The sequence below is a fragment of the Nicotiana tabacum genome, chromosome 6 (genome assembly GCF_000715075.1).
Source record: "Nicotiana tabacum cultivar K326 chromosome 6, ASM71507v2, whole genome shotgun sequence".
Taxonomy (NCBI): Eukaryota; Viridiplantae; Streptophyta; class Magnoliopsida; order Solanales; family Solanaceae; genus Nicotiana; species Nicotiana tabacum.
Window position 1 is genome coordinate 27,093,410 of NC_134085.1, and position 14,205 is coordinate 27,107,614.

Here is a 14,205-nt window from a genome sequence, read left to right on the forward strand (position 1 = left end):
CACCTTTGATGCTTGATAAAATCCCCCTTGAAATTCTTTCCAAAATCAACCAAGCCAAATGAAAGATATGAAAGAAATAAGCCAAATCCGTGTTTAAAGAATCTGCCCGTGCTTCGTCGAGTTGTACCTTGCATTTGTGCTATACAAGTTGTATATCCTATTAAAATTTTTCCTTGTCAGACACCTTCTGTTTAAACACCCATAACGTCTTGTATAAATATCCAAATTACAAACGGTTTGAAGATTTAGAAACTAGACTTAAAGATATTTAATTTGATAGGTTGTACACCATATAACTCTTTATATATCCCGAGATATGAGCTTCTAAAGTCCGCTCCATGAAATTCGAAAATTCTGGAGAAACTGCTCTACCAGTCATCTTCAATCGATCATAACTTTCTCTACAAATGTCCAAATTACGATTTCCGTAGCTTTCTGAAAACTAGAACGAAGGTCTACAACTTTCATTTTTGAATGATCTCAAAATACCTTGTATATCAAAAGATATAGGCCTCCGAAGTACGCTCCACGACTGCACATTTGCTGTCCAAAGACAGCTTAGCAGCAGAAATTGCCGCATCTTTTTCTTTTCTTTTTGGGTCCGAATTCCATTCCGTTAACCTTCCGAAATCCACCCGAGACCCTCGGGACCTTAACCAATTATATCAACATGTCCCACAATATCATTTAAACTTGTCCCAACCTTCGGAACACCCAAAATAACATCAAAACATCAAATCATCATCGGATTCAAGCCTATGAATCTTAAGAACTTCCAAATTCCATTTTTGATAAAAAAACTCAACCAAACCACGTCCGAATGACCTCAAATTTTGCAGACAAGTCCAAAATGACATAACGAAGCTACAAAAACTCTCGGAATTCCATTCCGAGCCTCAGATCAAAATCTCACCTATCAACCGGAATTCGCCAAAATACTAACTTTGCCAATTCAAGCTTAATTCTACACCGGTCATCACAAAAATATTCCGGACACACTCCTAAGTCCCAAATCACCTAACGAAGCTATCCGAACCATAAAATTCACATTTCCATCCCTCTAACACATAAGTCAATATCCGGTTAACTTTTCCAACTTAAACTTCCTTAAAAGAGACTAAGTGTCTCAAACCTTACCAAAACTAGTCCGAATGACTTCAAATTTTGCACACAAGTTACATTCGACATTACAGACTTGCACCAACTTTCGGAATCGCATTCCGACCTCGATATCAAAATTTCCACTTCTGGTCGAATTTTCTCAAAAACCTTCAAATTTCTATATTTAGCCAAATGACTTCAAAATGACCTCCGGACATCCAAATTATCTTCCGATCGCGCTCCCAACTTCAGAATCACTATACGGATCTATTCCTAGACTCAGAATCCCAAACGGACATCTATAACTCTGAAATGCCTTCCAACCAAAATTTATGAAATTCTTCTAAAATACTAACTTCCACATTATACGCCGAAATGCTCACGGGTTATCCAAAACCAATTCCGGACATACTCCCAAGTCCGAAATTATCATACGAACAAGCTGGAACTTTCAGATCCCAATTCCGAGGTCGTTTACTCAAAATTCCAATCTTAGCCATTTTCTTCAACTTAAGGTTGCCGCAATGAAAAGTTTCTTTCCAATTTGACTCCGAATTTCTCGAAATTCAACTCTGACCATACGTACAAGTCAATATACCTGAAATGAAGCTGTTCATGACTTCCAACTGCTGAACGACATGCTAGAGCTCAAAACGACCGGTCGGGTCATTACATTCTCCCCCACTTAAATAGAAGTTCGTCCTCGAATGTTCCAAGAACTGCTCTTAAGTTATCTGAAATCACTGTTTAACACCTCGTGCACTTGCCCGTGCTACCACAACTCATATGGACACACTAGTGTGATCAAATCTGCAGATATCCTCTTTTATCCATACAATAAGCTCAGAACCCAATTCCAACACCTGAAATTCTCTGCCAGACCTGTTCCCTGTATATAAACACTATATCAACTACCACATGAGGTACCAGAACATGACTGTGTACCTTTGTTGAATTAGCACCATGCAACACATAATTCACCATCTAACCACAATGACACTCCATGAACCTTAATAACCAAAATTCTACGACTCTGATGCTCCCAATGCATATGATGATATACCTATACATTCTGTTATAATGCTGACGATACAACCACAACGGAGGAGATGTGAAGAAATTTCTAACCAATTGCAGAGTTAACCAAACATTAATTCTCTCCTTTTTGACTAAAATCATCACCTCATTACTACCCAAATACTGGTAACTGCCTTGTAATATACATCACATAATCCCACTGTAATGGTCCCCGATACCAATAGTCTCGCCTCACCTAGTACGAGCTGCTCAGACAACCAATTACCACAGACAATGACCAACAGTCTCACATGATGCAAAAATGCGCCAATAGGCCATAATGCGAACAAGATACATAAGGAAATGATTCAGGAATGGACTGCTCAACTCACACAACTAATATGGACTTTTCCCCAAAGAATAGGAATTTATCAAGCCGTTTCACAACACACATGGCACAATCACAATATTACATGAGTTGACGAACACGGAACAACATATGATATTCCAACACCCCTCCTTGAGGAGCGCTATACTAAAATGAACACATCTGACTCACATGAAGCCCATAGTCATATTTAAATCCATTCACCCACTTCAGGTCGATTCTGCTCGCACTGAACTAGGCTGATAGCCTTTCCTGGACCGTAATAAGTCATTCCTTCTCATAACATGAAAGAACTACCACCATAGCCGAGACAACACCCCCACAATCCACAACCAAATGAACCGAACAACTTCATATAGATCTTAGATATTCTTCCAACATTTCAACTTTCTTACCCAAAATTTGACTAACTTCCAGATTTTTCAAATATTTTGGCAGAGTCCCCCTTGTAATTGGGCCTATCCACCTGTCAGAGTAACACCAAAACAACTCCTAACAGCATGTCCACAACCCAACATGTACCACAAGTATATCAATAACACTAATCTTCGCATTACAAGCCCGACATTATCACAATGATATTTTGACATGAAACACATCATTTGTATGATCATAACCACATTTCTGGTCTTAATAGTTGTTCATAAATAATTCCACCATTATCAATAAATCTCATATTAACCACCACCTCATTTCAAATTTTCACAATACTGACAACAGAATGTGAGGCATGAAGACCTCATTATTACTTACTCGGATTAATGAGTCACATTTAACGCCACCTGGGAACTCATCTCATAAGCTAAAACTCAATGTTTACAGTACGAAAATGGCTGAATATGAACATAAAATATACAAGAATTATCAAATCAACCTAACTGGCATGACTCCTTTTAATATTATCGTATGAATTAAACTTTACAAAGGAAAACTTTAAACTCATAATTATTTACCACAAGGACCTTGTCCTTACATAACCTCTACCACGGCTTGCAGCCCGGTTTAAATATTTCATATTGTGCCAACTGCAGTTTTCAATTTCCTTTCTTTCTTCTTCTCAATAAATTTTGTAAACATTTTTTTTATAGCACATAACGAACCCTCATACCGGCAGGGCATATAATTCATAAAAAAAAAAGTTGGAACCAATTATTCCGAAACACATTAAACCCATTGTAGTGAATAATAAACATTACTTTAACCTTAACCCAAATCCTTGGAGCCCAATTTCTAATATCCAGAATTCTTTACAAGACCCTAATCTCACATACACACACTGTATAAGTCCGAACAAACTATGTCAAGCCATAACAATAACCCTAGATATAATCGCATAACATACTACACAACTCGTATACTCACAACACCATTCTCGATCACCATAACCACTCAAACCAACCAAGTACCAGTAGGAAACCCCACATTAAACAGAACCTTGCTCCAAAACCTTTGTACCCCATCAATAATGAAGAAATATACAGGAACTCACAATACACAACACGTTCCCCATACCTGTAGAAAGTATCTATTTTAAACCATGGTAGAAACCATTAAGAACACTTGGAAATCCATTTTCTCCTAATCAACCTATTAGAACTAAATTCCTCTAATTCAACTAGGCCACGCAGGTCATCAAACTGAGAAATATTGTCATATTACTACAGCTAGTTCAACAAAAATTCTTCACAAGCTTAGGTAACACAGACCGTAAAATACCTCAATTCCACTACTAAGATCACCTTCATTCTCGTGACAATCAACTCAAATTTCTCAATTAGAGTCAAATTCAAATCTCAACACATACACCCTATTAGTAGAAAAGAAACTCTCTACTCAACATTATAAGGAGCACACCTACGTAGATTATTCCGCATGAGATAACCCACCTACTTTACCTCCAATTAACATTTTTGTATACCTCCCACCGTCATACACATTACACAATCACTTAGTATTCCTGGGTCTAAACTCATACTGTAACATGAAATTCACTTCACTCCAAACAGGAGACTTGAAAAGATTCTTCACGCCCATAACTCGGAGCTACACCTCTAATCACAATGGAAATCATACACTTAATAGTTCACCTATCATCCAGCAGATCTTCCTCGACACTTCCAAGTCATATAGAAACATCTCGCAGTACTAACATACCCATCACATTACTACCCAGCCGTCATTCCCGCTAATAGGGGAAATACCGGACATATAAGTTCAAAACACTTGCTCACACAATAAGCACCTTGGTGCTTAAGCCGTAGGAAAAGATCCGGCCTTAAGTCCTTCAAACTGGCCCAACATCAACTCATAAAGATCACGTCTCGCCCCTCAATCAGGGAATCACAACCCATCAAGGCACATCTGATACTGAGCGCTCATGCGCGCATGCGAACACGTGGAAGGAATTTCAAGAGTTACTTTTCAAGCTGAATCAAGAACGCACGATAAGAATTCAAGAATGTGAAGTTTTCCTAAAGGTTCTGCAGCCTCTCGAGGATAAATACAGACGTTTCCGTACCGATCCACGAGACTCTACTAAACCTGCTCATGACTCGTGAGACTTATGTAACCTAGGCTCTGATACCAACTTATCATGACCCAATTCCCGAACCTGGTCGTGATGGCGCCTATCATGAAGACAAAGCCAGCCATTCAACCCAATTCATCCTTTTAAGACAATTAATTAACACAATTAAAGTATAAACATGGTTTAATAATATCCAATAGCGGAAATTATAGATAAAATACGGAAATCCAACCCAACTCAGCCCTAACCGGGGTGTCACAAGTCATGAGCTACTACATAGTTTACTAAAATTCTACAAGGTATGGAATTAGGAACGACATCTGAAGATATCATAAATACAGAAGATAAGGGAGAAAACGGGTCTACGAACGCCATGCAGCTACCTCGATAACTCCGATGAAAACTGAACAACAAAAACTCACTTTATGCCTCAGGAATACCTGTACCTGCACACATGGTGCAGGGAGTAATGTGACTACTCCGACCTAGTGAGTAATAAATATAAATAATAACTGAGGGTAAGAAAACACGTTAAGGCACACAACACTCTATACAGAAGCAGTGAAATCATTTAAAATAACAATTCAGTGAAACATCATGTGAAATTTCTTTAAAACCAGTAAAAACAGGTAATTTGGCAGTAAAATGACGAGTAGAAATCTGCCCCTCGGGCTCAGTATCAAAATAATAAGTAGAAATCTGCCCCTCGAGCTCAGTATCAAAATAATAAGTAGCAATCTGCCCATCGGGCTCGGTATCTCAGAACAGTATCTGCCCCTCGGGCTCAGTATCAAAATAATAAGTAGAAATCTGCCTCTCGAGCTCAGTATCAAAATAATAAGTAGAAATCTGCCCCTCGGGCTCAGTATCTCATAACAGTATCAGCCCCTCAGGCTCAGAATAGTATGAAGCAACCAGTCAATGAAATAAGAGCACATAATTATTATGGCGGATAATGCAGATGAGAAATAAATGCATGAGTGCAATGCAATGCATATGACGGTACCCTCTGGTACCCACTGCGGCGTGCAGCCCGAGCCATCCATATTTATTTATCGTCGACGGTGCTCGCTGGGGGTGTGTACAGACTCCGGAGGGGCCCCTACAGCCCAAGCACAATAACAAGCCATCTCGTGGCATCAATCAAGTCCTGGTCAGTCATTGTTACCTGACCAATTTATATCACACAGTGCCATTGTTACCACTGTTTCAAGTCACATCATACAGTGTCATTGTTACCACTGTTTCAAATCACTGCTGCGGCGCGTATCCCGATCCATGCTCAGTCCAGAAATCATAATAAGCCCCTTGGGCATTTGTAAAACAGTAGTTCTCAGCCCGAAATATCATTTAGAAATATCATTTAAGTTTTCAAATCTTAGAAAGATGGCTGAGTTTGCAAAACAGTATTTAAAACCTTGGACTGAGATCAAATGATATGCATGTATGCAAAAACAGTGGTGTCAATCCCTAAAGGATTCAAATAATTGGCAAGAAGCCCAAATGTAACAATTAAATCCAAGTAGAAAACACGGTAAAAACATCTCTCGGGACGGACTAAGTCACAATCCCCAATGGTGCTCTACCCCACGCCCGTTATCCGGCGTGTAAGTCACCTCAATATAGCATTACAATGTGAAATTCCGGGGTCTCAAACCCTCAGGACATCATTTACATCAATTACTCACCTCAAACCGGCTACTTCTTTAGCTCGCGAAAATTCTGGAGAAACTGCTCCACCAGTCATCTTCAATCGATCATAACTTTCTCTACAAATGTCCAAATTACGATTTCCTTAGCTTTATGGAAACTAGACACGAAGAGATACAACTTTCGTATTTGAACCATCTCAAAATTCCTTGTATAGAAAAAGATATAGGCCTTTGAAGTACGCTCCACGACTGCACATTTGCTGTCCAAAGACAGCTTAGCAGTAGAAATTGCAGCAACTTTTTCTTTTCTTTTTGGATCCGGATTCCATTCCGTTAACCTTCCGAAATCCACCCGAGGCCCTCGGGACCTTAACCAATTATATAAACATGTCCCACAATATCATTCAAACTTGTCCCAACCTTCGGAACACCCAAAATAACATCAAATCATCATCGGATTCAAGCCTATGAATCTCAAGAACTTCCAAATTCCATTTTTGATCAAAAACCCAACCAAACCACGTCCGAATGACCTCAAATTTTGCAGAAAAGTCCAAAATGACATAACGAAGCTACAACAACTCTCGGAATTCCATTCCGACTCTCGGATCAAAATCTCACCTTCAACTGGAATTCGCCAAAATACTAATTTTGCCAATTCAAACTTAATTCTACACCGGTCATCACAATAATATTCCGGACACACTCCTAAGTCCCAAATCACCTAAAGAAGCTATCCGAACCATAAAATTCGCATTTCGAGCCCTCTAACCTATAAGTCAATATCCGGTTGACTTTTCCAACTTAAACTTCCTTAAAAAAGACTAAGTGTCTCAAACCTTACCAAAACTAGTCCGAATGACTTCAAATTTTGCACACAAGTCACATTCGATATTACGGACTTGCACCAACTTTCGGAATCGCATTCCGACCACGATATCAAAATTTCCACTTCCGGTCGAATTTTCTCAAAAACCTTCAAATTTCTATATTTAGCCAAATGACTTCATAATGACCTCCGGACATCCAAATTCACTTCCGATCGCGCTCCCAACTCCAGAATCACCATATGGAGCTAATCCTAGACTCGGAATCCCAAACGGACATCTATAACTCTGAAATACCTTCCAACCCAAATTTATGAAATTCTTCTAAAATACTAACTTCCACAATATACGCCAAAATGCTCACGGAATATCCAAAACCAAATCCGGACATACGCCCACGTCTGAAATTATCATACGAACATGCTGGAACTTTCAAATCCCCATTCCGAGGTCGTTTACTCAAAATTCCAATCTTAGCCATTTTCTTCAACTTAAGGTTGCCGCAATGAAAAGTTTCTTTCCAATTTGACTTCGAATTTCCCGAAATTCAACTCTGACCATACGTACAAGTCAATATACCTGAAATGAAGTTGTTCATGACTTCCAACTGCTGAACGACGCGCTAGAGCTCAAAACGACCGGTCGGGTCGTTACATTATATATATATATATATATATATATATATATTAACAATAAATTAAAACGTCTCGACTTGTATCAATTAATATATGTATATATATATAAATTTTATATATATAGCTTATATACTATATACTATATATATCGAATATACCTTGATATATAATACACTTAGTATATATACTATACTATACTATACTATGCACTAAGTATTAGTGCATTAGCTAATATATATATATGTCACGACCCAATCCCCGAATATATATTTATATATATAGACACACACACACGCTTCGTAGTACTGCTTAACTGCATATATAGCATGTTAGAGTATATTTTAGTCTATTTATCCTTTGTATTACAAAAGTGATAGCGGGTTACATTTATATTATTTAGATATTAAATGCAAAAGTGATTTGTAATTTTGACCATTGTTGACCTGAAAAGAGACCAACTTTGGTCACTAAATATACATAAATTTAAATTAGCGAACAAATTTGGTCGCTAAATTTAAATCAAATTTATTTATATTTTATATAATATTTAAAATAATAATATAATTGTTAAACTTTAGAACTCGATCCCAGATTAGCGACCAAAGTTGGTCTCTATTTTCGTAAGCGACCAACTTTGGTCGCTAAATTTGAATTATATTTTTTTATATTTTATAAATTTTTTTAAATAAAAATATAATTATTAAAATTTTATAATTGGGTCCCAAGCGACCAAAGTAGGTCGCTATCTGCTTACCCCTTAATTAGCGACCAACTTTTCGCTAATTTAAGTTATATTTATTTATATTTTATAATTTTTTTAAAATAATATTATAATTATTATAATTATATAAGTGGGTCCCCCTGTAGCGACCAACGTTGGTCGCTAATCTCAGTATACCTTTGACCAAGCAAGTCTGACCAGTCCGGTCAATATTTTGACAAAATTAGCGACCAAGTAGCGACCAACCTTGGTCGCTAATGTATATCAAATAATTATTTTATTATTTTCGTCAATTTAGCGACCAACTTTGGTCGCTTTTCTTGACAGCCCAACTTTGGTCGCTAAAGTTTGGTCGCTTTTTTCCGAGCCCGTTCTGCAGCATCAGAAGTCTTTCTTATGCTTTTCATTTTTTGTCTATTTCACTTCAGACAATAGTGTAGTATTCTTTTGTATATTCTAGTAGTAGCTCATACATTTGTGACATTAGCTCTTGGAGAGTATGTTAGTAGACACCTGTTAATTTTTGAGTAATTACTTCATCCCTTTTGCTTTTAAAATTGTTTACATTCTCACTTTATTAACTTTTTCACTTCTTGATTATTGAAAAATTAAAAATCAGCTATACCAAACTCCTAAAAGAAACGATAACATTAGATCTATTATTTCTTAAATCTTTTTAATTTAAGGAAAGTTTAATTACTTGGAAAAAATTATTAAAAAGAGAAAATCACGTGGCTAGTTTATAGTTGGCTTGTGTAGCGGCAGCTTTAGGTGCCAGCACGGTCTATTATAGAATTGGGTTGTGACAGTTTTGGTTTATGTTGATACTTAGTAGTGCTCATGTACTTGTTGATACCAAATTTTGGGGAGATTGTAGTAGTATATCAGTTATTTGTATCAGATAGTCATGAGATTTTCCGCTGTTAGAATTTATTAAAACAAGTTTTATTCAAATGTTTAGCTGCTGTGTGAAGCCTAGCAAACAAATGATAGAGTATAAATTAGTAGGCGTAGTTTACACCACTTTGAGTCTTTAGGAAGAATACTGTAAAAAGTAGAGCTATTTGATGAAAAGATTTCATATTTCGGATTAAATAATTAGAAAGTATTAGTTAATATTCGTTAAAAACTTAGAGAAAGAAAGCCTTTCCATAAACGCATGAATATCAAGTTTCTAAATTAGGTAGGGAGTATTAGGCTGATGAGGATTCTAAAGACTAACTATGACCCCTATACGTAGAGTGAAGGACAAAAAAAGCAAATGGTGGTCCAATATTTTGGAAGTTCATAAATAAAAGGTGAGAACACAAATAAAGACATAAAGAATTTAATTTTATTGATCATTGCTTTTACAGTTTTCTATTTAGTTTCTCTTCCCTTATTATGTTGGAGTTCAACTCTCTACAAACCAAAGACCAACATCTATATTATTATTACTTATTTTTCAAAGTTTTAGATAATTTATTACCCCTTGAAAATAAAATTGATAGTCAAACTAAATTGTAACAACTCGATCGGTCGTTTTACTTTCTATAACCCCGTTCCACTAAATGAGGCTCCTTGTATGTGTTCTTACTATTTTAGAACTTGAGGGGATGGTTAGCTCGGGATTTGGAAGGGTTCGGGTTGAAATCGGAACACTTGATTACTTAAGGTTAGCAAAAAGGACTAAGTTGGACTTTGGTCAACGTTTTGATTAAACGACCTCGAAATCGGGATTTGACAGTTCAAATGGATTTGTATGATAATTTCTTGCTTGGGCGTATATTCGGATCGGGTTTTGGATGACCCGGGAGTGTTTCAGAGTCTAATAATGAAAGTTGGATCTTTGAAGGTTTTAAAGCTATTTAAATATGGTTTGGAGTAGGTTTTGATGTTATCGAGGTCCAATTGGGATTCCGAGCCTGAGAATAGTTCCGTGTGGTGATTTAAGACTTGCACGCAAAATTTAGCGTCATTCGGAGTGGTTTATGTATGTTTCGGCATGTTTGGAGTAAGTTTAAAGAACTTAAAGTTCTTAAGTTGATTCAATTTGGTTTGGGTGATGATTCATAGTTTTGTGCGTTTCGAGGGTTCGAGCGATCTCGTTTTATGATCCCAAAATTGTTGGTATGTTCGGGCAGGGCTCTGGGGGCCCCGGGTGTTAATTGGGCGAGGCTCGGACCAAGTTGGAGCTTAGGAGCAACTACTGAAGCTCTCAGCTTCTGGTGCAATCGCACCTGCGCTTGGCCAAACGCAGGTGCAAGCTAGAAAAGGCGAGCCACAAGCCGCAGAAGCGACCCAGCATGGGCTTCCTAGGCATCGCATAAGCGCAAGGCAGACCGCACCTGCATAGGCGCAGGTGCGAAGGAGATGATCGCAGTAGCGGGGGCAGGTCGCAGGTGCGCTGGGAAAACCGCAGAAGTGGTCTCACGAAAGCCGTCAGCTGGGCGTAGAAGCGAAAGTAGGCCATGGGAAATGGCCGCATCTGCGATAATTTTTCCGCAGATGCGGAGTCGCGAAAGCAGCTAAACCTCCGCAGTTGCAAAAATCGCAGAAGGTAGAACCTCATTTAATACTGGACTTAGGCATTTTGAGCTCATTTATGTCCTCTTAGAGAGGGGTTTCACCTAGTACTTTGGGTTAAGTAATTTCTACACAATGTGAGTTAAATACATAGATTTTGAATAGATTTAACATGTAAAATTTGTGAAATTATGGATTTAGATGTAAAACCTAGGTCTTTGAGAAAAATGAGATTTAACCACGAAAATGATTATGGAAGTTAGTGAAAAGGATATTTTTGAGTTCGTGAGGGTATGGATAGTAACTTTCTTTAAAGATTTTCGGAATCGTGGCACATGGGCCTAGTGGTGAATTTTTGGAATTTTTCTATTATGGTTGGAAAATCATTTTAACAGTTAGGATATAAACTATTGTTTAATTTGACAAAGAATTTAATTTGATTGATCCGTGCTTTTAGACTTTTCTATTTAGTTTCTCTTCCCTTAATATGTTGCAGTTCAACTCTCTACAAACCTAAGACCAACATCTATATTATTATTACTTATTTTCAAAGTTTTAGAGAATTTATTACCCCTTGAAAATAAATTGATGGTTAAACTAAATTGTAACAATCCGATCGGTCGTTTTGTTTTTTATAACCCGGTTCCCCTAAATAAGACTCCCTGTATGTGTTTTTACTATTTTATGACTTTCGTGGATGGTTAGTTCGAGATTTGGAAGGTTCGGGATACAATCGGAACACTTGGTTACTTAAGGTTGGAAAAAGGGCTAAGTAGGACTTTGGTCAATGTTTTGAGTAAACGACCTCGGAATCGGGATTTGACAGTTCCAGTGGATTAGTATGATGATTTCGAACTTTGGGATATATTCAGATCGTGTTTTGGATGACCCGGGAGCGTTTCAGGGCCTAATAATGAATGTTGGCTCTTTGAAGGTTTTAAAGCTCTTTAAATTTAGTTTGAAGTAGGTTTTGGTGCTATCGAGGTCCAATTATGATTCCGAGCCTGGGAATATTTCCGTATAGTGATTTAAGATTACTATTACTCATCATGATGAACTGACGATTGTGACATGCAATGAGACAATGCAACAAACAGATATAGACTTAGAAGAGGATGATATACCAGAAGAGGTTGTTAAAGAGGCCGAGGATTTTGAGAACATACCTAAGTCTAACCTGGACGAAACTGAGATTATCAACCTGGGAGATGCAAAAAAAGTCAAAGAAACGCACATCGGTGTTCATCTGTCACCATCAGAAAAGAAAGTGTACACGAAATTTCTAAAGGAATATGAGGACTTATTCGCCTGGTTTTATGATGACATGACTAGTCTTAGTACATCTATTGTAGCTCACAAGCTGTCAATCGATCCGACATGTCCACCAGTAAAACAAAAGCTCAGGAAGTTCAAACCTGACATGAGTTTTAAAATCAAGGAAGAAGTCACGAAGCAAGTCAAAGCCAAGGTTCTCAGGGTAGTAGAGTTTCCAACATGGTTAGCCAATATTATGTCGGTACCGAAAAAGGACGGGAAGGTTAGAGTCTGTGTCGACTACCGGGATCTCAACTGGGCCAGTCCGAAAGACGACTTTCCCTTGCCGAAGATACACATTCTAATTGACAACTGCGCCAAGCATGAACTGTAGTCGTTCGTTGATTGTTTTGTTGGGTATCATCAGATATGGATTGATGAGGAAGACGCGAAGAAAACAGCTTTCATTACGCCGTGAGAGATGTATTGTTACAAGATGATGTCGTTTGGGTTAAAGAATGCTGGGGCCACCTACATGAGGGCCATGACTACTATTTTCCATGACATGATATAAAAAGAGATCGAGGTGTATGTAGACGACGTCATCATCAAATCCAAGAGAGCCACTGACCACATGGAAGATCTGAGGAAGTTCTTCAACAGATTAAGAAGGTACAACTTGAAGCTAAATCCCGCCGAGTGTGCATTTGGGGTTCCTACCGGAAAACTACTTGATTTCATTGTGAGTCGCCGAGGAATAGAACTGGATCCATCAAAGGTCAAAGCCATCTAAGAATTGCCACCACCGAAGAACAAGAAAGAGGTTATGAGTTTCTTGGGAAGACTTGACTACATCAGCTGGTTCATAGCTCAATCCACTGTCATTTGCGAGCCAATCTTTAAAATGTTGAAGAAGGACGCCGCTACCAAATGGACTGATGATTGTCAGAAAGCCTTTGATAGAATTAAGGAATACCGGTCACCGCCGCCAGCTTTGGTCCCGCCCGAGCTGGGTAGACCTCTGTTACTCTACCTTGCAGTATTGGATGGAGCTTTCGGTTGTGTTCTGGGGCAGCATGATGAAACAGGAATAAAGGAACATGCTATATATTATCTCAGCAAGAAGTTCACCCCATACGAGGCCCGATATTCTCTATTGGAACGCACTTGTTGTGCTCTGACTTGGGTAGCTCAGAAGTTGAGGCACTATTTCTGTGCCTATACTAGTTATCTCATATCAAGAATGGATCCTTTGAAGTACATCTTTCAGAAGCCCATGCCCACTGGCAAGCTAGCCAAGTGTCAAATACTGCTGAGTGAATTCGACATTCTTTATGTGACTCAGAAGGCAATCAGAGGACAAGCACTGGCAGATCATCTTGCTAAAAATCCTATAGATGGAGAATACGAGCCTCTAAAGATGTATTTTCCTGATGAAGAGGTATCTTTCATAGGGGAAGATATTGCAGAATCCTATGACGGTTGGAGAATGTTTTTCGACGGAGCAGCAAACTTCAAAGGAGTTGGCATAGGAGCGGTCCTAGTATCAAAAATCGGCCAGCATTATCCGGTGTCTGC